The 25,812-nt window shown below is 42.0% G+C and overlaps 2 long non-coding RNA genes across 2 annotated transcripts in view; one reads left to right on the plus strand and one right to left on the minus strand.

Moving 5' to 3' along the window:
- Positions 1-17,648, minus strand: part of LOC144586973 (uncharacterized) — a 44,397-nt gene extending 26,749 nt beyond the window's left edge. The window contains exon 1 of the long non-coding RNA XR_013542087.1: positions 16,727-17,648. This is a non-coding gene — a long non-coding RNA (uncharacterized LOC144586973). The remainder of the gene's footprint in view (positions 1-16,726) is intronic.
- LOC140704887 (uncharacterized) overlaps positions 1-25,812 on the plus strand; it is a 140,161-nt gene that overhangs the window by 84,821 nt on the left and 29,528 nt on the right. The gene's annotated exons all lie outside the window — the stretch shown is intronic.

The following is a 25,812-nucleotide window of genomic DNA, read 5'->3' on the forward strand; positions in this document are numbered from 1 at the left end:
CTGTGACTCGGTCGCTTGAGTCCCCTCATAGCTGTGCATAGGCGCTTGAGGAATGCTCGGCCCGGTGCTACAACCTTGCAAGCAAAGTTCAAATGTCCAACCATTTCCTGCAGGTCTCTAAGGGAAGCTTTCCTTTTGTGCAATAGAGCTTCAACTCGGGCCCTCAGGTCAGTCAACTTGTCCCGGGGTAACCTCGATGTTTGCTGCACCATATCAAGCTCTATACCCAGGAAGGTTAAAGATGTCGCCGGACCCTCTGTCTTATCCTCCGCTAGGGGCAACCCTAATTCTTTGGCTAATGCTTGGAATGTATGGAGTATGACACCGCATCTGCCTGTGCCTCCCTTTCCACAGAAAAGGAAGTCATCGAGGTAATGCATTGTTGAATTGCTTCTCACCATGCGCCTAAGTCTCCACTCAATAAAAGTGCTGAACTTCTCAAATGCGGCACATGACACTGAGCATCCCATGGGTAGGGCCCTGTCCACAAAAAATGCGCCACCAAAATGGAAGCCTAGCAAGTTGAAGTCCTGAGGGTGAACTGGCAGCAGCCTGAAGGCCGATTTAATGTCACATTTTGCCAGTTCAGCCCCTACACCACATTTCCTGATCATTCTCACTGCATCGTCGAAGGAGGTGTACCTGACCGTGCATAATTCCTGGGGAATAGCATCGTTCACCGATGCCCCCTCCGGGAAGGACAGGTGATGAATTAACCGGAATTCCCCTGGGACCTTCTTGGGCACTATACCTAGTGGTGAAACCCTAAGGTTCTCCATAGGCAGTTTTGAGAAGGGGCCGAGGACCCTGCCCTCCTTTACTTCCTTGTCATTTTTTGTTGTACTATGTCTTCCATGCCTAGCACTGATCGGAGGTTCCGGGCCATGAAAGCCTTGCGTTCCCCTTTTGCCGGTATTCTAAACCCATATTTAAAACCCTCCAATAAATATTTAGCATCTTCATGGCGAGGGTAAAGCCTCAGCCATTCCTCCAAGACCTGGACTTTAATTGGGCTGGGCCCCTTTTCCATTGCTCCCACTGCCGTTGTTAGGCTTCCTGGGGCCCCCTGTGTTCCTGTTCTGTCTCTGGGCCCCCGCCCTAAAGCAGGAGGAGTTTGCATGTTGCCCTCCACAGGTGAGACACTCGTGCCTGAACTTACAGGGCTTCTTGTTACAGAAGCCCCTGGCGTTAAATTGAAAGCAAGGCAGGCGGGGTTGAACCACCTGCCCCGCGCCTGTGCGGGTAGCTTGTGGGCCTAACGCTCTCCTATTGAGATGCCCACTATCAAAACGGTCCCCAGTGTTGGGCCTAGAAGGGGCCATATGCTGCAGCCAGAGCCCTGGTTGTGGTTCGTCCCACCGCAGGTTTGGTTGGATGGCACTCCTCATGCGGAATGCCTGATCATATTGTAACCAAGCCTGCCCTGCGAAGTCTGTGTAAGCCCTATATATGATGTCTAAATACTGGAAGAGGGCCTGCGCCCTCCACGGCTGAGCATTTACAATAACCCCAGCGTAAATTAAAAACCCAGGGAGCCAATTAGCCCAAGTTCTCTCCGGCTTTTTCCTCCTCCTCTCCTTATCCTTCTCATCCTCCCCATCTAGGTCCTTCTTTTCCACTTCCCTATTAAGCAATTCAAAGACATCTATGTACTTTCTTTTCAAATTTTTTCTTTAGTTGCCGGGCTCAAATGGTCGCCCAAAGGCGTCGAATAGTCCCCGTAAGGCAGCGCAGCAATAGGCACGGTGTTATAGCCCGTGTTGGGTACCGATGGGTAAGACCAGGCCCCTGAGCCAGTTACAACCGCAGGCTGAGCCTGCGCGGGAGGAGCCCCGGAAGGACCGCCCCACCCCGTGAGATGCGGAGCGGCATAAGGCCAGGGAGTATTGGGTAAACCCGCGCCCATCGAGATGTAGGGGGCGGTCGCTGCATATGTTCCTGGTGCACCCGCGGGCCAGGGCCATGCTGTGGGAGGCGTTTGGGCGACTGACCCGGTTGCATACTCACTGTATGATGTCGACGGTCCGCCCGGTTCCTCATAATGCTGTGGGGCTTCGTAGCTAACCTCCTCGATCTCCTCCTGTTCCTCCTGGCTTACAGATACCTGTTCCGAGTCCTCCCTGGGTACCGGCCTCTGTTCAACAATCCGGCGCCTCTTTGCGGCCACCACTGCACCATCCTCATCCTGGCTCGCAGCAGCATCCATGCCCTGTGTGGACTCAATAGCAGCACATCTCTGTGTTAGCTCGCGAGCCATGACCCTTAGCCTAGTTCTCCTGTGGCTTTTGGATTCCCTAGCCGACCTACGCACCCCACGTGGTTGAGTGGGCTGCTTGCCCAGTGTTTGAGCCTCCAAGGCCTCAATTTTATTCTGCAGTTTTTGCCAGACCGGCCATGATTCCTCATCCGAAGAGGAATGTGGCGGTGACGCGTGGGTTACCTGCCTCCTCTGAGCCGGCTGCTTCCCTTTCTTGTTTCCAACCCCTTTTCGTGGTGCCATTTTGCAAGGTAACTGTGCTACAACCGGGGCCGCTACCCTGATTCTTTCTCTCTTCCCCCTTTTATTTTTATTTTATTTATTATATATATATATATATATATATATTAAACAAGACTGCATAAAAATCCTGGCACAATAGAGCACTCTACAACAAGCAGCAAGGTGCTAATTCACAGGAATTGATTTTAGCCAAGCACCCTTGCCCTAGACCTTAAGAATGAAAGGGAGTAACCCTTAGGTCCACCAACCACCTCAGTGTGATTTTTTTTAATTAAGTTTTTGCTAATAGGGGAAAATTGATTGTGATAAAAATTTATTCAATTAAAATTTTCAACTTAGGGTTTCCTCTTTAACCAGCCAATTAAATCATCTCATATATATTTATATACGACTAATCAAATGCATATGAATTAAATGAAGATAAAGTTGATTGTAGCGAAAATTTATTGAATTAATATTCTCAATTTAGGCTTTACTATTTAACCAGCCAATAAATTCATCTATTTATATATTTATGTACGACTAAATTTAATGTATATGAAATCGAATGTAAGTAAAGTTGATTGCAGTTAAAGTTTATTCAAATAATATTTGCAGTTCAGGCTTTACTAATTAACCAGCCAATTAATTCATTTATTCATATAATTATATATGGCTAATTAAATGTAGATAAAGATAAATGTAGATAAAGTTAAGTGCAATAAAATTTATTCAAATACACACTTTTCAATTCAGACTTTAATACTTAACAGGCCAATTAATTCGTCTATGTATATATTTATATCCTACTAGTTAATTGCAAAATTAATTCAGCAATTCTTGGCATTCAATCAATGCAATGTAATTTACTTGATATGGAGCTACTCTGGGGTATTCCCCCTCCCAGCTAGCTGACCCGGTCTTACGCGGGTCCCTCAGCACCTCACTAGTAGCCAAAAACAACAACCGCTGCGATGGGTAGGCAAGTGGGCGGGGCCCAAAAAATGGCGGGAAATTCAAAATCAGAACGCTCCGAGCTTACAGGCAAGCTGAGGGATCCCCTAAAAAACAGCAGCTCATGCAAGAAGGACGCTTGGAAAAGTAAAGTACTGCCCTGCCTCTGTGCCCCTGCTCGCGAGCAAGCCGGAGCTGCCACGTGGCCAAAAACAATGGGCAAAAGGGGGCGAATCCGCCGCTGCAGCAAGGGAGAGCAAGCGAGGGGGAAGCTGAAGAACCGCCCTACCCGCCGGGTGTAATGAAGGAGAAGCCGCTGGTGCTGCCCGCTACCCAAACAGGGCTACTCGCGCAATGGGGGCGGGAAAAGAGCTCTGCCGCTTGGCTAGGGGTGAACTCGGGACGGAAGTGTACCGAGCAGCGCGGAAGCAGCAGGAGCAGGCACCTAAACCTGGTCCCTAGGAAGCAAAGTCCCCTTGAAAACCCCCAGCACAGCCCGGCTCCAACAAAACAGGAGATGCCGCCTCAGCAGAGGGGAAGGGAAAGGGGGAAGGTTGCAAGGCAAGGCAGGGAAAGGAAAGGGTGCTCTATTAAGGTATCCCGGAAGAGTGGGGGGAATCCAAGATGGCGCGGCACCGCGAGGCAGCTGGAGGCAGCCGGCTAGCGCCGCGGACAGAAAGCAATGCAAGAAAACACAACAGGTAAGAGGGACAGCCCCGCCGCGATAAGACCACCTCCCGTGCCCTTGAGGTGAACCCAAATCAAAAAGGAACTCAGCCAAAGTAGGAGGCTGTTGCCTCTACCGCTCGTCGTCGCAATGTGCGATGTTCTTGCCTTCCCCTGATCCCCTATTCTCAAGCTGGACCCGGTAATGAAGCAACTCTCTTTCCTGCACTGGTGCCCGAAAAGAAGAGGGCGTTCCGGAAGGGGAAGGCCCCTTAAATACCAGGGCTTTTCCCTCCCACCTGGAAGTCACGTTGGCCCATCCCACGATATCCCGGGTGGGGGGCAAGGCCAGCCTCGCTGTTCGAGGTCATGGACCCACCAGCGGCTGGATCATACAGTGCAACAGCATAGGTTTTTCTCCCTGGAAATAATATATGGCTCTGGTTTTATTTACTCATCTAAGATGTTTACTGGCTGTTCCGTGGAAGGAAGGAAGGTAAGAGCCTTCCTCTCTCACTGAATCCTTGCTCAAGAAACAAAACTTCCACTTGAGGATGCTTACATATTTTAGTTACCTTTTGGTCTCAGTGTTTTCACTTGTTCTGTGGTTCCATCCCTTAGTTTATTTGCTTATTCTTACAGATGGACAACCTGGATATGTTGTTTCTAGGACCCTCCAGACTGCCCCTGCCAATACAGTTCTGGCATAAAGGCTTTCCTCTATTAATATTCCTCCAGATGTTTAGTGAAACATCTCCCTTTATGGTTCCTGTAAAACACTTAAATGTTCATTGTACTTCTCCTGTTTCTGTTTGACAGTTCTAAATGGTCATGCACTGCTTCCATCATTCTCCAGTGATGTAGTGGGTGATCTTGAAATGTGGGCAGTCAGCATAATAACCCCATAGCAATATGGTCCCAAAGTGCAAGATGTATTGACCCATATCAGCAAGCCATTTCTACCATTTTTCATCTCTACCACCAGCATAAGCTGCATAAATCTGGTCTGAGATTCCCATTAAGGGTCCAGTCACCCCCAAATACTTCTCATTGCTTTTCACTACAACAGAGATTGCTCAGAGTAATATACTATTGCTGAGACAATTTATGCTCCTCCTCTCCCCCCCCCCCAGCTACTGCGAAGACTGCAGCTCTCAGGGAGAACTGGGAAATCTGAAGTGTGCAACAGATGATGTTACCATCCCAGCTAAGCAAAAAGACACAGAGCTTTCACCCTGTGATCCCTGATGCCACTACATCAATGTCAGTCCCAAGTGGTGATAAAAATCCCTTCCAGATAGACTGGATGCTTTATTTGCTTTCTGGTCATTATATCTGGACTTATATTTTGTCTCTTGCTTTTTGTTTGTCTGTTTAAGATCCCTTTGGTCTTATTAAACAATCCTACTTTCCCCTTCCAAAGTTTCATAAACATGAGTTTTCTGAAAGTATCAATTCACTTAAATTAACATTCATAGTCTGTATCTTTTCCCCAAACATTTCATCCTGTTTATCTATCTCATGAAGCCTTGTTTTTCCCTTGTCAGGATTCTTATTTATGCAGCAGCCCAGTCTGTCCTTTTTAGGACAAACTCCCTTTATATGCAGCGTCTCAAAGATTCTCATTGAGAAGTTGGTTGAGCACTGATACCATTAAGCATTACCCTTGTCCAATGTGAATGGATACTTTATATGGGTGTGCCTGTGAAGAGGCAGATTAACTAGTGCTCGGAGCAGGAATCTAAAGGACATATGGCATGATTTTATATGAGCTTGCCTGTGAAAGGGACGATTTATTGGCAGATTGACCAGAAGACTGAGGAGGGTTAGGTAATGAATGGGTTGCTGCTTCCTAAATGGGGGCCTATGGAAGAGTAGCTGCAATTGATGATGATGATGATGGGTAAGGGTGACAGTGCTGATGACTGATGAGTAGGAATGGAAGCCAAGCTCTTTGAGGAATGGTTGAGGGAGATGGATGTGTTTAGAAAAGGACAGAGGATTAAGAGCTGATATGATAGCTACTTCAAATATTTGAAGGACTGTCATGTGGAAGATGGAGCAAGTTTATTTTCTGTTGCCCTGTAGAGTAGTACCTTGATCGTAACATTATAAGAAAGGAGATTTTAGGTACCGATACAGAAGAATTTCCTGGTGTCAAGAAGTTCTTTCAGAGTTTAATGGACTACCCTGGAAGATGGGAGACCTCCTTCATTGAAGGAGGTTGGAATAATCTTTTCTTAGGAGTGCTTTAGCTATGAATACTCTACATTGGCAAAGATCTAGGCTACGTAACCTCGGGTTCCTTCCAAGCCTGTAATTCTATTTAAATGATGGATAGAAACCTTGTATGAGTCAATTTTTGTAAAGAATTGTGTAAGTTTCATGTTTTCAATATGTTTGCAATGGAAAGAACTTGAGATTTTGAAAAGCTGAAGGTGGGAGAAAACTAAAATAATAGATTTATCCCTTTGACTTCAGGCTTAAGTATTTAACTCTTAAATGTCTGGGTCAGAATCCCTAAGTAAGATAGTCCACTCAGTGCAGAAGGTAGATAGAACACAATCTTCTATTTGCACGCAATAGCCGAACCTACTGATTCCATGCAGGTACGTGGTTCAATTTATTTTGAATAATAATTTACATGAATTCGCACGTTCCTTCATTAAATGGGATGGGGGAAAATGAGGCTTGCAAAATATAAATGTGGAAAATGGAATCACTGGAAGGTTTCCTCTTGAGTCAATCCCTTTTCACTGATGAGTGAAGGGAAGATGACAGTTCCTCCTTTCTCCTCCACACAATTCCTAAGGGCTCAAGCTGACTCAGCTGGTATACTCTGTTAAAAGGACTTCCATGTGTTAGCTCACATGCAAGTCCAGAAGTTATTGGTGATTACTAGCTCCACAAAAGAAAGTGTGCGGCTGCTGAGGCAGCTTCCAGCAGTAAACAGAAATAGTGATGGCAACTGTTACAAAGGTTTGGGGTAGGGATATGAAGAATATTCCTTAAATTCCTTGCTAATTATGGTTGACATCTCTAAGAGATACGTGGTACCTTCCCCCACCCCCAGTTTCCTTGCAAGGGGCCTTCCCCCCCCCATTACAAGGCAGGTTGATTCTTAATAAAGATGTAAACAACCTGTACAAGGCTTTGAACTGGCACACACCCATGACACACAGCAGCATTCATGTCTGATTGCTTGACTGCACTGTTGTTCCATTGTTTTAACGCTCTATTTTGTGCAACAGCCATCCTTGCAGAAGCAATGACTGGTGCAAGAATGTCATGGAATCTCAGGCATTTCTTGGAGGCAAGGAGAAGAATGATGCAGTTCCCCATCTTTTGCCTGTGAGGAGGAGAAACATGAGGATTTAGTGCAGAGTAAGCTTCTTCCTCCTTTAGAAGTCCTCTGGAAATTCCTCCAGGCATTTGCTCCAGGGCAATCCACTGCTGTAGATTGCCCTCTTAGGACATGCCATATAGTGTGGCATGTGGGCTTTAAGAACAGACTGAACATGTCTTTTTTCCGACCTTTGTGATCAATCTGGGAATAAAGGCTTTCTTAACATGAACCAAGGCAGCCCTAGAAATCATGGTACTGGGACAGAATAAATAAGCAGTTTATCACTAAATCATATAACCATCCAGTTGGCTTCCATTAGAAGTCATTCTATAAGGTTTTAAGAATAAACAATTCCCCTCCACCTGCAATTTGTTATTCCCCTTCTTCGCATAGACCAGATGGGTGGGATAAAAATCAAATAAATAAATAAATAAATAAAAATTCTGTTTTTCATGTATTTTGTACCTTTGTTACTCTGCCTCATTGATTAGCATCATCACTGAAATAAAATTTATCTACCTGATCGTAGAGGTAACAGGAATGTGTAATATTACATTAATCTAGATTATAAAATAAGATTTTTTTTCCAAATCAAATACAAATCATGGGAAATATTGAAAACCAAAATATTAAAAGCTATCTTCAATATCAAGTGTTTAAAATAACTTTCCTTGGCTGAGCCTATTAATCCCATGGAAAATGGGATTTATGAGAGGTTTTGTGGAGGAAGAATTATAGCTCGGTAGTGAATACTAATAATGATTTATTTATTTCATATTCTTCATTCCTCCCAAATGATTAAACATCAAAAAGAGTTGATAGCACAAAGAGACAGTCATTTTAGAACTACAGAGTTGGAAGGGAACCTATGAGTCCAGCCCCTGTCAAGGAGGCACAGTGGGGAATCGAACTCTCAACCTTAGGCTCCAAAGCCAAAGACCTAAGTCACTGACCTATCCAGCAATAATATCAATACCAAAATATAATTGTGTCATCATATAAAAACCATCACTAAATTACAATGGTGCCCTGCTTGACGATTACCTCGTTATACAACAAAATCGCTTCATGATGATATTTTTGCGATCGCTATTGTGATCGCAAAACAATGTTTCAAAGGGCTTTTTTCACTTGGCAATGATTAGTTCCCTGCTTCGGGAACCAATTTTTTGCTTAACGACGATCAGAAAACAGCTGATTGTTGGGTTTCAAATGGCCACCCACTGTGCAAAATGGCTCCCTGCTGTGTTTAGGAGGGCTTTTTCACTTTACAGGCACCCGAAAATGGCCACCCTATGGAGGATTTTCACTGGACGATGAGGTATTTCACCCATTAGAACGCATTAACTGGTTTTTAATGCTTTCTAATGGGTTTTTTACTTTCACTTGATGACGATTTCGTTGTACAGCGATTTTGCTGAATGGATTATCGTCATCAAGCGAGGCACCACTGTACAATGATTCATAAGAATTTCAAAGCTGTTAAAAATCAATCTATTGCCATAAGTCCATCTGAACAGAAAAGTTTTTGCCTTCTGGTGGAAGAGCAACAGAGAGGCAGCCAACCTCACTTCCTTTGGAAAGTTGTTCCACGGCTTCCACCATAAGGATTCAATTCTCACAATATCTGGGATATTACATTCTTACTAAAAATCATCTGAGCTGGTAAAACTGGGAAGTCCTTCTGCTTGAGATATTTTAAAGCTCATGCAAGTTTGAACATACAGTATTGAGCTGGATAGTCCTTTGATTTGACTTTGCCTAAAGCTGTTTCACGTCTTCACATGGTTATAGCATAATATATGTTGTGAGGAAAGCCTAGGAGACCAAATAACCTCACTTTGGTCTCCCTGAAAAGAAATCCCAAGGTTGTAGATGTGTTGCATATAGAAAGGATAATCAGAATCAAGGTTTGGAGGACCAACTTTGTTTTTCATTACAGCCCCAAGATCCACCAGCTGGGATCAGATATAAAACAGAAGTTCAGGAAAGCAGACAGAGGAAGGATGAACCGAGTCTCTTTCAACAAACACTGTCCCCAGGACTTTGTTTTCAAGATCAGAAATGGATCTTGCACAAAAATCCTTTCCCTCTCAAATTTACAACTCCTCTCCTGTTGTATGTTGATTTTAGCAGCTAAATATAAGATGGTAATTCTGGACAGAACAGATGGATGGAGAGACTTCTGGAACTGCAGGTTGTTGAGGTGGATCGTTGGCAGATGAACAAGGGGGAAAGGAGTGGTGTTGCAATGTTTTCTAACACATCTGAAACACGGACACTATTGTGCAGCTGTTGTTCAACAGGGCAAAATGCACATTGCCATTTCTGCAGTAATTTAGGGTAAGGTTTGTTCATGGGGTGGCAATGCCATAGTGTGGATTCCCAGCACCTGGATCAAGTATTGTGCTCCCTAACCCATGGACCTGTCACTTCTGTTTTCCACAAAACTCCTTCCTCCCCCCCTCTGTTTCCAATAGAGTGTCCTGAAGGCACCTTCCTCCTCCTCTTTCCCCCATCTTCTCCTGGCTCCTCCCCACCTACTTCTTGCTGGGCTTGGCCAGGGCACGGAGGGAGGTCCACAAAAGGGGGGCTGTTGAGCTGACACTGATGCCTCCTGAAGCGACCACATGGCCACTCTGAGCTCCCATCACCGGCCCAGCAGAAAGATGCTGCCAGCCAGGCCGAACACTGCCAGCAGTCTGATAGCAGCCAGAAAGGGACACAGCAGTGCCCAGGGCCCTGGTGCCCTCAGCCCAGTCCGCACGGCTCTAGAAGCCCAGTAGCAGCTGCACCTCCTCCACTGGTCCTGGGAGGACAATCAGATGGAAGCTACCAGCTTGCTGTCCTCAGTGGGGCGGTCTACCTTCGTTGCTCAGTGCCACACTGAGCTAGGCTGGGGGTGGCTGACTTGCCATGTCTGCCAGACAGCCTTGGCAAGCAGGGAGGTGGAGGGCAGTGGCAGGAGGGAGAAAGGGCAAATGGATGAGGCCACTCAGGCCAGCCCAGTGGCAAGACAGACCACAGGGTGCACAAAAGGGCAGCAGTTGTACCTCCTAAAATCTTGCAGCCCAGGACTATCACCCCTTTGCCCCCCGCACTATACCACTGGGGGTTGATCTACACTGATGATTAGACATGTGTGGAGAAATGACTAGACATGAACACTGGCTAAATCTATACAACACAGGAGTTGTTTATTAGCTCTGTGTTCTTTTGGTTCCCTATTTAGATCAACAGTCAGCGGACAGAATAGGGGTGATTTACTTCATTCTCTGTCTGGTGCTACTCTGTCTTTCATAGTAGAAAAACAATTTAACCAAAGATACATCAACTGCCTTTGTTGTCATCATGGGGCTTTGCCTTCAGTTCATAGCACATGATGACACTGAATATATAGAGGCAGATTGGACTCATTTGATGTTGTTTCAAAATAGCGCTCAGCGGCTGAGGGAAAAACAGGCTGCGGCTCATGTTTTCCTTTGATATGCAACAGAAATATTATTATGGATGGCTTTTTATAAACAGAATAGTTTGAGCAGAAATGGCCAGTTTTGAAAAGAATATTTTAGAAGGATATATTATCTGTAGATTACCATGTGAAAGAAATAAAAAAAATGCATCCACTCCCTGGCACATACACAGGGACACACTATCACAGTGTTATTAAACTCCCAAGACACTTCTTTAAATGTAAAGAATGAAGTCAATGGCTGAAAGCCAGTTGTGGAACTTAGTGGCCTTGACTATGGTGGGTTTTTTATTTCAAAAATTCCAGTCCTTTTCTCTGGTTCTGAGGCTTCCTTGGGATCTTGATTGTAAAGGGACCCATTCTGCTGGCAATTTTCAGAAATTGAAGGCTTCCACTCATTCCATGGCCCCAAGGCTTCCCCACAACCAAAGAAATCCAAAAGGCGCCTTGAGAAATTTGCGATGGTGGTGGCTGGGGAAGGGTGAATCAATTTATTTTTTAATTTAACAAAAAGATTGCTGGGGCTGAGGATGCCAACTCACATGGTGTGAGTTCTGCCATTGGATTTCAGACAGCATTAAACTACCTGTGCTATAGTTCGAATGGTATTTGGGTTAATGACAGGGCGGGTTGCAGAGAGAGCTAGAAGTGTATGTAGTGAGAGTCCAACATTTCAGAGGCATTGCTTTAAGTCGTCATTCTCAGCAGTTCATCCTTTTATCGTTTCCAGTTAAGATCATGAGGATTTAACCTGACTTTTAATGCTTGAGTTAAGATTGAAAGGCAGAAACTATTTGTAGTTCCCCATGTGCTCTTTCCAGAATGGATGTATGCAGAATACAGGAAGAACTGTTTGGCAGATATTATCCATGCTAGCTGTGTGGGAAGCTTCAGTGGTCATAGACCTTCCATGTATTCTCTCCTGATCTACAGAACTCATATAAGGAAATTACTTCAGATGACAGTTAAAAGAGGATCTCAGAGCATGAAAATAACTACTTACAAAGTACGTATTATATGTACTTAGCTTTTTTTCAGAATAATGTTTTTACTCCATTACATTAAGAAGGATAATATCCTTAATGAAGGATAATTGGTAACTGAAATATAGTTGGTGACTGATAATTGGTAACTGAAATTTACCAATTTCAGTAACTGAGTAACTGAAATTTAGGTGCTTTTGTAGTTACAGGTCTGTGATCTCACAAAATGCTTAAGGAGGGATATAGTTCAAGTGCTGGCAGGCTGATGTTATGCCTTGTGCTACTGCATTCAAATCTGTGCTTTAATAGTAAATAAATAAAGCTGTTAAAAGTAATTGAATATTTGGTAGTGAAAGTAGGTAAAGTAATAGCAGAACAGCAAAGCATGCAGCTTATATACTGCCGCATAGCACGTGAAGCATTCTCTGGGCGATTTACAATTTAATTATGCAGGCTACACATTACCCATCACCACTGAGCTGGGTACTCAGTTTACCAACTTTGGAAGGATGGAGGGCTGAGTCAACCCTGAGCTAGCTGCCTGAATCCACTGGGAATGAACTTAGACCATGAGCAGTGTTTTGACTGAACTGCTGCAGTTTAGCCACAAGGTTCTTAAAAGAGTTAAACAATTTAGCTGGGGTGCTGGATGCCCATCCCTCAAGATGTATTTTCTATGGGCAGCTTGTTGTAGGTGTTCAGCCATTTTACACATGCAATTTTTCATCAGTTGGATTTCGACTATTATCTAATGTTATTACCAATCAGATAGTGGCTTTTTTTCTACTGCTGGCTCCACTTTGAGTATTTGATTATGCAACCAGCTGTGCAACTAATTTCACAATCACTGAGACACTGGGCATGTGACATAAAAGCTACCATAGGAGGGAAAAAACTTGCACAACTGTCTATATATAGAGACATATAGACATATAGACATATAGACACACACACACACACACACACACACACACACACACACACACATATTGTTTTGGCCTGATATACTTTACAAAATTCTACCCAACAAGGCAGAACCTATCATAGCTTTGCGCCATTGCACAATCACACAATTTATACAGAAACCCCTGTCACAAATGCAAAATCTCTTGCTAAGAATATCCGCTATGCCACAGTGCTCTCCTGCCGTGGTGGGGACGCTTTGCCCTCCCGCTTGGAAAGTGGGGTCACACAGGTGACACTGCTTTCAGAGGAGAGAGAGGACGGAGCTTTCAAAAAGGCTCCATTTCCCTGGTTCAGCCTCTTTTGCTGGTTGAGCCAGCAAAGGTGTATGCTGTGTGGCCTTGCAAGATCGCAGTTTCGCTTTCTCAAAAGCAGCTGCTATTCCCTGGAGGTGACCTTTTATTGTGATCTGAAGGATTAAGTCACTTTCATCTTTATTTCTTTTACTTTAATTCTTTTACTTTGCTTGTGCTTACTGTATTTGAATTCTTTAGAGCTTGCTTTGTGGGCTCAAGGCGGTGTGTGGTTGGTTTTTCCCCTCCACGGGCTTTGCAGCCGGGGGGTGGGGGAGGATTGGCTTGCTTCATTGGTGGTTCTGTTCTGTGTTTTCCTGGGGCTTGTTGCTGTTTTATAAATTACAGTGGTGCCCCGCTTGACAACGATAATCCGTTCCAGCAAAATCACTGTAGAATGAAATCTTCGTCAAGCGAAAGTAAAAAGCCCATTGAAATGCATTGAAAACCACTCAGTCCGTTCCAATGGGCGAAATACCTCATTGTAAAGCGAAGTTCCTCCATAGGACGGCCATTTTCCAGTGCCTGTAAAGCGAGGAAACAGCGGGGAGCCATTTTGAAACAGCGGGTGGCCATTTTGAAACCCGACAATCAGCTGTTTTGATCGTCGTAAAGTGAAAAATCAGCTCCCAAAGCAGGGAACTGATCATCGTCAAGTGGATTTTCTCCATCTAAACACTGTTTTGCAATGGCAATAGCGATCGCAAAATACTCATGGTGAAGCGATTTTGTCGTCTACGGGGGTAAGTGTCTAGCGGGGCACCACTGTACGTTATATGTAGTTTTTTAAAGGGTGATTTAAAAATCACCTAGAGTAGACGAGTCACCCAGATAGGCGGGGTATAAATCAAATTAATAATAATAATAATAATAATAATAATAATAATAATAATAATAATAATAATAATAATAATAATAATAATAATAATAATAATAATAATAATAATAATAATAATAATAATAATGATGATGATGATGATGATGATGATGATGATGATGATGATGATGATGATGATGATGATGATGATGATGATTTAAGTGTGGTGATTAGGAGTGATTTCCATTTTGGGAATTGTTTAATTGTGATTTCACAGGCTGTGGTTGGTGGTTTAACTCTGCATCCCCCCACGCTGAATCCCAGCCCCTATATCCCCCAGGTTTCTAGCTCAGTTGAGTCAAGTTGGTCATCTTGTAGGTTTAAGACATATATTCATTCCCTCCCCCAATAGAAGTGATGTTGTTTTTTCTTTTTCAGAACCCAGGGTTCCTTCTTCACGGCTGCGAGTGGCTGTTTATGGTCACAGCTATATTCACTGGGCAGTGAAGCATGCCATGCAGTTTGGATGGGGGAGTAATTTAGGTCTGGGGGCTTCAGCTGCCCTTGAATGGAAGGGTGAAAGGGGCATGCTGTGGCACAAGCTCATGGAGCTTGCAGTACTGAGTTTCAGGCTCACACCCCCAATAATTTTTTTTTTGTTCATTTGGGTGGTAACGATCTGACGAAATGAATTGGCAAGTCTTTGATCTTGCAGGTCATCCAGGACCTCCAGGTATTGAAGGATACGTTTCCTTCAATGAAGCTGATTTGGTCCACTATGATCCCACGGAGGGCTTGACGAGCTGACTGCAAGCCTGGCAGGATAGACAGGGCACGGCGTGGTGTGAATCAAGAAGTTAGCCATGCAGTGAGAACGGGGTTGGGGTCTGTGATCTCACATCCTGAGGTTATGAGTCGCCAGCCCAAATTATATCGGGGTGATGGTGTTCATTTATCGGATTTGGGCATGGGCCTCTTTCTTAAGGACCTACAAGGGGTCCTTAGAGCCAATATTTTTGGTTTGGGTGATGGGTTTGGGGCATATAAATAGCCCCTAGCCATGGCGGGTAGTGCAATGGAAAAAGTAGGGGTGAGTTCATGTTGGCACAGGGTTGCCAAAATTAGGACATCTCGCTGGCAGGTCGAGCCTATGGACTAGCAAGTGAGAGTTGGCTTATATGGAAGGACCTCCCCACCAGCTGCCCATTTAGGGTCACACGGCTAGATGGGAAGAGTTGGTTGGGGGTACCATTTCATAGAGCAACTCAAGGTGTGCTGTTCCGTGGACAGCACAATTCAGTAATAGGAGCTCGCTCTGCTCTAGGAAGTGTCCGGAGAGCTAGGATTATCTGGACATAAAAGGAACTCAGACTACGGTAGGCCCCCTTGTATTTTGGGGGATACAATTTAAAAAGTTAATAAAGTTGTGGCCCAAGTTTTAATCCAACAATCTGTGTCTCACCTCGTTATTTCCGGGCTGGGAGGGCAATGACAGAGAAAATCTTGCTGTCTCATAGGCAAAAAGAATAAGTTTGACAAGAGAGGATTTACATCCTAATGTGCAAATAATTTGAAAAGTTGCACAACTAATTTGAAATGTTCAGTATGCAATGGAGTGGAATCTAGAGAATCAAGATACACAAATGAGATTCTTTATATATGATACTTTCTTAAATGCTATGATTTGTTTAGAATTATCTTTTTGGCTAATCTAATTGTTATGCCATCGTCCATTTTCCTGCCTCCATATTGTTGCCTTCAGCTAGTGAGAATGAAGTAGATACATCAGTTAGATCACATGGCAATTCTTTGCTTTGACTTGCTGCTTGCTATATCATTCTTTTTCTTCACATGATAACAGTTATAAAATTTAAGAGTATCCATCAGGGCTGAAAACTGATCCTTTTGGGTTCAAGTATCACTTTGGTAAGCACTCTTATCTGCACAACTGCAGGGTATTTTAGCATTGGAGGAAAAGTCATATTTTCAGTGTGATGGATGTGTGGCTCATTAAAGCAGAGAGAGAGAGAGAGAGAGAGAGAGAGAGAGAGTTATTTGTACAGCTCTGTCATTAATTTCTAGCAGCCATAGTTCTGTGTTATCCAATATTCTGCAACTGCATGTAGAGTGGGGGCTTTTAACACTTTATATACATGATTGATGTTACACAAACATGCTTGTGTAGGTGAATCAACAGCTGTTAGGCAACAAAATGAGATAACCATTTATTCTATATACCCAGCAGTTGTCAAGCAATATTAATATCCCTAAGTCAGTAAAAGAGAGCAAAACAACTTTAACAAGGTCCATGATAAACAGATGGCAAAAGTAATGGAGTCAATCTTGTATTGACTTAACCACTTTCATCCTATTCCTCTTGTCTTCTCCCTTGGGATAGACTTTTATTGGAAAGCATGTTGATAACACAACCTCCTTCTTAATAGCTACAGCAGTCAAACTGTCGACACTAAATGACCATGTGGTTTTCTACAAATTCACCTTATGTGAATATGTCTGAACATGATGACAATGGAATATTGCCGGAAATTGAGATATTTCCAGTAACTGCTGTGGTGTCTTAATGTGGCTAAAATAATAATAATAAAGAGATGTATTCCTGGTATAGCAGGGGAAAGGGATGATACAAAAAACAATCGTATTTCCTAAGTTACAAAATATGTGAAGTAAGATTCTGCAAAGATATAAACTACACTGTATAGGCTTATAGAATGCTTAATATTGAAAATGATTACCTGGAGGTCTCAATGTGTCTCCTTTATGCCCATTTTTATCCAACATTCATATCGCCAAGTTAAAGATTTTTTTCTTCGTGTTTCTTATTCTGCAGCTAATCATTACTCTACGTAGTTTCTATGGACGGAAAAGAGCAGATACGGATTAAATGGTTTTCAATGCATTCCTATGGGAAATGCAGATTCAACATAAGAACGTTTCAACTTGAGAACCACCTTCCAATAAAGATTAAGTTCTTAAGTAGAGACCCCACTGTATATCCCAAAATAAGTGCTATAGTATTTCTGTAAAGCTACAGTATATACCACTTGTTTCCATTTTCTCTGTTTTGTGTCTCTATTAGTGAATGGCACAAAACACTTCCAAGCTGACTGTCCAATTATGTTTTGTGACTATTATGAGGATGTGAATCATTTGTTACATAACAGACACAAGAAAGATTCCTGATTTGTGTAATGCAAAAGCAAAGCGTGCTGCTTATATACCGCCCCATAGTGCTTCAAGCACTCTCTGGGCGGTTTACAATTTAATTATGCAGGCTACACATTGCCCCCCCCCCCAGCGAGCTGGGTACTCATTTTACCGACCTTGGAAGGATAGAAGGCTGAGTCAACCTTGAGCCGGCTACCTGGGATTTGAACCCCAGGTCGTGAGCACAGTTTTAGCTGCAGTACAGTGGTTTAACCACTGCGCCACGAGGCTCAATGCACAAGTCACCCTTCCTGATTTTATAAAAAAATAGAATGGTGTATAATATGGTCTTCCTTGTTCGATACAAAAGTCATTGAAGAACACATTTGTCTTGACTTATGTACTATGGAATGGGAAAAATCCAACATGTTGAAACAAATCATCTTTATTGTTTACACATTGGCACAGATATTTAATAGCAGAACAATTTAATGATCACACCATTTCATCTCACCCTCATTACATATATATTATATAAAGATCTTTATTGATCCCTAATAGGGCCATTATTGTGCAAATTGACAGCAGATAACAATAACAAATGATGCAGTAGACCTTTGTTTAGAAGAGGATTTGCAGATTCCTCCTAATTGGCTCAAAACATCTAGGCAATATGAAGTCAAAAGAATTGTTATTTCCAGCTAATTGTTGCATTTTTTTTAAAAAAAGGATTTCTTTGTGCTGCAGCGAAGCATTTCATGTTCATACCACAGGGCAGCGTGATATTATACAATTTTTTCCCCTCTGTCTATTGGAAATGACAAAACTGTAACCGTACCCTGAATTGAAAAAAGAGAACAGCTATTTCAAAATCATAGGATCCAATTTTGTCAGGCTGGTTCCGGAAAATCAGCCTGTGGAGACCCAGACAAAGAAAGATCTTCTTGCGTGATGATAGCACTGCTGATGATACTGAATAGTTGATGGATTTTGCTGCTGGTTTCACATGTAACTGATTGCATCCTACTTTGGGACAAAAAAACAAGGTGCCTCCCCCATAAAAAATATATAGTGAAAAAGCAAAACAGTGAGGAATGAGCCGTGTGGTCAGTATCTACATACCTGCTTAGGAATTAAACAATTTTACGCACGCCAAAACTGTTCCAAAATAGCTGAAAACCATGTATAACAGAATACCATATGCAAATTGCACAGAATATAGAAATTCAGCCAGTGTGAAACAATTACAGCATAGTTAGTTCGGGCCGATTGTTTTAATAAAAACGGGACAGTGTTTCTCAGGCTATACGTTCTTTCCATTTTAACTTTGTTTTGTTATTTGTTGGCACGTTGGCTCTCCAATTTTCCTTACCAGTTGGCAACCATAAGTGGGGCTGACTGTGAGATGAGCACCGTCATCTCAGCAGAGACTGGCGAAGTGGTCTCTGCAAAAAGACAAAAGACAAATCTTGCATTCTAAAGAGACAAAGTTGCTTATTTTAGTATGAAGAAAGAAACCAGGGATTCTATATGACTTTATAGTACAGTGGTGCCTCGCATAACGAGCACACCATTTAACGATGAATCCGCATAGCGATCTATTTTTTGGGATTGCTAATGCGCTCGCATTGTGATGTTTTAATAGCCTAAACATCGCATTGCGATGATCGGTAAGCGTTTCGCTTACCGATCTTCGCATTGTGATGTTTGCGGAACAGCTGATCGGCAGTTCCAAAATGGCCGCCGGGTGCCCAAAATGGCTGCCACAACCATTTTTGCGCGATTTCCTCACTCACTGAGGCGGCGAAAATGGTGGCGCTATGGAGGATCTTCGCATAACGGTGAGTTTTCACCCCATAGGAACACATTAAATGAAGTTTAATGCATTTCTATGGGGTTCCCCCCCCCACATTGCGATGTTTCCGGATAGCGATGATTAATCCGGAACGGATTAACGTTGCTATGTGGGGCACCACTGTATATTGCAATGTTGGAAGGAAGGAAGGAAGGAAGGAAGGAAGGAAGGAAGGAAGGAAGGAAGGAAGGAAGGAAGGAAGGAAGGAAGGATTCTTTACTTCCTGTAATCTGTTGGACAAACAATAGGTTACATATTCTTTAAATAAAATATAGGAACAAGAACTCCTGTGTGGCAAATAATAAGAGCATATAACTTATATTTATATTTTCCAACAGATGATAAATCAACATATATGACAATTTTGACTTCAAACTGGGTGGCAATTTTATTCCTTTTTCCTCCCTATTTCCTCCTGAGGTGCATCATAGACTTGTACATTGCTAGTGTCAATGCTGGATTTATGGAAGCACTGTGTCTTGCCATAATTCCATGAAATTCATGCTTTTTATCTGCTTTTGGAGCACAGAGATCTCTAGAAAGTGTTTATTTTCTGTAAAAAAAAAACTGTGATAGATGGATGGGCATACCAGCTGTGACTTATGACACTCTAAGAAAGGGGAGGGGGACTTAGTGGCTGAAATCCAGTAGTACGTTGCAACTAGACCCACTGAAGCAGTGGAACTTACAGAGGACTTAACTCAAAAAATCTCCATAGTTTCAATGGGCCTACTCTAGCTGCAACTTTCTACTGAATTTCAACAGCTGCTTCTAGTCAGTAGGTCCGTGTGTGTGTGTTTGTGTATATGTGTGTTTGTGTGTATGATTGGTTATTTACAAGTCATTTTATAGTATGAAATTCTTTTTAGAGGAGTTAGAAATGGTGATGAACTACCAAAATGGTGGTTTATCTTAGTTTGTCATTCATTAAGGTGGACAAACCACAAATTTACTAATATTTTACAAACAAACAATGAATTGGTTTGTCACTGCTTGTTTTTCTTTTTAAAACAGTCCATGGATATCTTAAAAAGAAACTGAGCTCCCTTGCCCCCCCAGCTTTCCCCTTCCCACTGTCCTATCACCTCCCTACCTCATCCTGCAGTTGCCTCTTCTGCTGTCGCTGCCACCTCTGCCACCACCTCTAACCTGCCGCCTCCTCTGCTGTTGCCATCTTTGCAAACAGCAGTGGTGGCTTCTGTTCTGGCAGGCCAGTCTTCTCTCTATGCCTGTGGGGATGAATAAAAAACAGGTAAATATTTGTCTCTTCGTATTCATCAGGGTCTCCAGAACGGATGAACACAAAGGGACGAATATGCAATGAACCAGCAATTTTCTGCAAAACCATGATTCATTTTTTATGTCTAGTAAACATCTCTTTTTTAAAAAACTACTGTATCGTATCTATAATTATCAGTGATTGATTATTCTCATTCCCATTCTGAGACATTGTATTGTGTTAAGGTATCAGTAAATATTACTTTTCACTGTGCCACTAATTTTAAGAGGTGTGAACCTTCAGTTTGGTAAAGTGTTCTTGTTAAGTGTGTGGGGGAATCATACACCTATTGCTCAATAGCTGAAATCCTGTTGCTTATAGTAGGTCCACTGAATTAATGGCAATTTGGTGCACCAACATCTCTGTAAGTTCCATGGATTCAAATGGACTAGCTCTAGTTATGACTAGGGATGGGCACATATTACCAGCTTGGCAGTTTGGCATGGTTCGTTTGGCAGCTGAATCGTTGAGGAGGTGGTGCAGGGCACTGCCGTTCATTAGAAATGAACCATCTCTAATGCCCATCTCTTGTTATGACTTACTAATGCTATAAAGTAAGCCACAACTAGAGTAGGACTGTTTGAATCAATGCAATTTATAGGATAGCTGATTCACTATATCCTCATAGATTCCATGGGCCTATTGTAGTGAGACCTTATGCTAAGGAACAGGATTTCAGCCTATGAATGAATTTCTGCCTTTTAATTGGACAAAGCATCAGCTTTATTAATGTGCTTTTAATAACTCATGTTCATCTCTCAAGTAACTTTATAAAACTTCCACTTCCCAAATCATATATTTCTTTTCTTAGATAAAAAATGCAAGACCTTGACGCTTCACTCACGAATATTTTGCAAGTACATTAGTTCATTACAGCCTGTTTTCTGAATTAGGTATCATCACTTTAGAATTCTCCAGATTGTTATCTTGTTGAGAGAGACAAGAGAAGAATTTTAAAACCTGGATGGATTTATTTTACCAGATACAATCATCAGCACTGGGGTTGCTAAGATAACTCTCTCTCTCTCTGTGTGTATATATACAGTTTCGTGTTACATCTTTTATTTACATGTATGCTGATGGCATTGTCTTGCAGCTATCTGATAAGAATGCTAAAAAGATTAACACTATTCTTCATCGTCTGCTTGTGAAAGCGACAAACTGACTTCATGAAAATCAACCAACATTCAATTTAGATAAGACTGTTGGATTATTGTTGACTTCGCAGGCTCTATCGAGGATGAAGGTTTCCAAATTAATGAAGACAGGACGAACAATCATGCAGTAGGTTCTATGGAACATGTTTAAAAGATTATACGTGGCAATTTTTCATGTAAACATATCACTGCTATATTACAAAAATGAATGGATGATGTAGCCATTTTGATCACATTTCATAGCAATGTGTATTCTATTTCACACTATGGAAGTAGAATCTTCACTTTCTGAAAACTGGTAGTCAATCTTGATTGTGCACCAAATGCCAATTTAAACAAAACTTTTGCACCCACAAATTCTTCACTTAGGTGACGTGTGTAATGCATGAGCACTTGACTTAAGCAATATCATGATAAGAGGTCTCACAGAATTCACTACCCCCATAGATGATGTTAAAATCATCCAGCATTATCAAATGCTATTTACCGCCTTTGTCTGAGAGCAATATAGCATCTACATTCTCCTCTTATGGGCGTGCTCTCTCTAGATTAATCTAGATTATATGCTAAAATGATGAGAAAGAAAAAAAACATTTGTTTGAGCGTATATCTTGCACAATTTAGCAATCTAATGGCATAAAAATAGTCGTTCCAAATGGGTATAATCATTTTCATGGAATAAATTTAGCACCTAAAGCCACTGATCTGTCTGTAAGGATGAACAGCCTAGATTGAGAGGAAAATTGGTTTCACAGATCCTAAATCAGTCAAAATTAAGGAGAGTCTTAAAACAGATACAAAATGAAAAAGTGAAGGAAGGAGGAAAAGTGAGGAAAAGAGATTAATATAAATTTGGTGGTGGATGTTTTGACACATTTGAATTATATTTTATGAGGACTACCATTTGCAATTTCAATTCATTATTTCTATCAGGTTTACCCGCTACTAAGCTCCTTTTTTGTGGGGTGATAAAACTCTGGAAAATCACTTTCAGAAATGCTGCTATGTACACATCAGGGTGGATTTAATTCTGCAACTCTAGCTATCCATCATTCTGCTTTTCTAATCTTCCAAGCAGTTAGATGAAGGCACTCAAAATAAACTTAGGCAAGACAAATCAAATTAGAGCTCTCATATTTATGCCCACTTATAAGAAGCACGGCTTAAATTCTGCTGAGCCCCCAAATTAAAAAAGAATGCCTCCTTTGACCATTGTAGCGACAAAGAACGAATGAAGGGCATATACTATTAGGTAAACTTTGATCCACATGCATAATATGTATCAGCAACCTAGGTTAATGAATATGAGACCTTATTTGCTTTGATAGCAAGCATGGATTAACAAAGGCCTTCTCACATGCTTGCACTTTTTAAATTTGTATGAGCTGTTAAGATGATTTGAGTTACAAGAAAATGTATGTCAACTAATATCCAATGGTTGTCCTACAATCAGTTTCAGCTCTAGCCATGCAAAAACATCCTTATGATCAGATCAGATCAAGTTTAATACGGTCATAGACCAATATCCAGATGTACAAATAAATGTACAAAAACAGTAAAACTCATATATAAAAACATATACAAAGTTAAAAAAACAGTCCTTTTAACTCATCTTTATCAGTTTTTCCACTCTGGGAGAAAAGAAATTGTGTGTATGTTTGTGGAGGGATTTCACCAACTTTCTTTTTTTTTAAAAGGAACATTTCCAAAAGTTTCTTGGTTAGTGGGACTCGCCATTAGCAGTGGCTGCGGCACAGCTTTGCTCTTTTTCCCAAAACAAAAATTAATTATGTTTTTATTTGTTTATTACACAGCCACTGCAGGCAGCAATAATAGAAGCTGTTCTGGTAACTTGATGACACTTTTACTTCCCACCCAGTGCCCTCTATCTTGTATCCTTCTGGGGCATTGTGGTGGTGGCACTGGTGGTGGTGGTACTGAAAACAGCAGGGAGATGGTTTCCCCTCCAAAACAGCTGAGATATTTGGGTACTTAAACTGCAAAGAAGTCTGGACATGAAATCTTATTTCAAAATACAGATGTACTAGACAACACCAGCAATCATTATGTTAGACTACACAGGGAAGCCAAATCCACAAACATCAGCACAGCTTCAACAAAAAAGAAGAAAGTCTAAAACTCAATAAAGCCTGGTTCCCAACACTGAAAAATACAGCCTTCAAAAAGGTCAACAAACTCTACCCAGCCGCAAGGACCAGTGACCACTGCACACAATAGACTAGCTAATGACACCCATCAATCACAGTGACAGATCATATCCCTTTATCACAACAATGCACCCATAAAAAAAACCACCCTGATCATCATAATCACCCAATCTTCTGAAAAGGACAAAAAGCTGATCGCACAGCTACAGATACTCAACTATCCCACACACTACACCAGAACACAGACAGAGTTCTAACTCCTGTCCTCTGAAGATGCCAGCCACAGAAACTGGTGAAACATTAGGAAGAAAAACCTTTTGAACACAGCCAAACAGCCTGAAAAACCTACAACAACCATCAGATCCCGGCCATGAAAGCCTTTGAGAATACAAGCCTGCTATTTCTAGGGAAATAAGAAATGGAAACCTCCTGAGATACATCTCAGGAAAAATGTCTTCTAAAAAATCATGACTCATCACTCACATTCTTCAGGATTCCTCAAGTTTTCCCAAGGCCTCCCAAATGTTCCATTGTGAGGGATCTTTGTGAATCCATTTGTCTCTACTGTTAGAACTCCTTCCCTGTAAGCTCTGTAACAGGTACAAAAGGAGAGTAGGCTGTGTTCAGCACCAGGAAAAAGGTCAAGCTAGTGTTGTGCCAGGGTTATCCTCAGTTTCCCAAAAGTTTTATTTCCCCCCCCAAAAATTTTCATGTAGATACTATTCTAACTCATTCTCAGGAACATTTGTGATTTATCCATTTGTTTTTCTTTCTTTCTGTCAACATACATCTTTATTATTCTGCAGCTTTCCTGCTACTCATTCTTTCTGATCTGAAAAATCACTGCAAGAAGTGACCTTGTAATATCTCCCCCTGGCCTTGAATTGAGGGATGAGAGGCTGGGGTAGGGGATTCCCTTTGGAAACCACAGAGCTGATTGTACAAGGACAGAAGGGACAAGCAAGCATATTTAGTGGCCACCTCACAAGTAAGTTAAGCACAAGAACCCTGAAAACCATCCCTGAGAATCTCTATGACATTTCTCCTCCTTTGAAATGCTTTTGAAATGGGACAACTATTCTGTCATACGGAATGAGAATGAAAATTATCATGGGAGCAATTCTCGACATAGTAATAATATTTGTGTGCTGTCAAGTCAGCTGTCTTATAACAACCCTTTTCAGGGCTTTCTAGGAAGAGAATACTCAGAAGTGGCTTAGCATTCCCTTCTTGTGGGGTCGTCCTGGGACTGCACAGCTTGCCCAAGGCCACACAGGCTGGTTCTTCTTGCAGTGAGGAATTGAACTCCAAACCTCTGGCTCCATAGCCAGATACCCAACTTACTGAGTATCCCTAACTTGATTATCTCTCGGTGTATTTGGTTGGACCAGATGCACCCGCCATCTCCGTGCTTAATGCATGGGCTTTTTCTTGTACAAAATATGCCTTTCCACTCCCAAACCTCCACAACAATTTAGCTGTATCATAATTTAATGCAGAAATGGGCACCAGTTCTGGATTCTGCACATTTAACATGGATTGCAGAACTGGAAAAGAGTCTGACTCCACCTTAAAGCACTGCAAATTTATCCAGCCACGAACTGAATCTGGCAGGAGCATATTTGTTCATTGAGCCTATCTTTCTGTCCCAACAAATCCAGAAATAAGATAACAATTCTGAAGCAATCTGGAGGTGTGAGGATCTTGTAGTCCAGAAAGGATAGTTGCCCATCTGCCTTGTTCACTGACTGGAGACCTTCTTTTGCAATCTACAATTCAATGTTTCCACAATGAACCAAACAATGCACTAGCATTCAATTACAAAATACCACATTCAGTGAAATAACATAAACACCCCCCTAATGCTACAAGTAGACTTATGCTCTAGATAGTCAGAACATGGTACTAGATTTTTACATAGAGCTTTTCTGTTATGGAGCCCCAGCTGGGTGAATCAGCAAACAATAACACCTGTCATGCAACTTCAGCTAGAAAGAATGTGATGCTACCCAATCTCAGAAACAATGACATCATAATTACAAGAGGAGATGATATGATAATGAACAATGTAGACAACACCCAGGAGGCTGAATGATGACTCTCTGAAATAAAATTTTACAGACCCTGTTAAGAAAACCACAACCAAAGCAAATAATTCAGTCAAATATTGTATCAACACATCATTGTAACAGCTATTGAGGGTTGGAAATAAAAA

The sequence above is a fragment of the Pogona vitticeps genome, chromosome 2 (genome assembly GCF_051106095.1).
Source record: "Pogona vitticeps strain Pit_001003342236 chromosome 2, PviZW2.1, whole genome shotgun sequence".
In the NCBI taxonomy this organism is placed as follows: domain Eukaryota; kingdom Metazoa; phylum Chordata; class Lepidosauria; order Squamata; family Agamidae; genus Pogona; species Pogona vitticeps.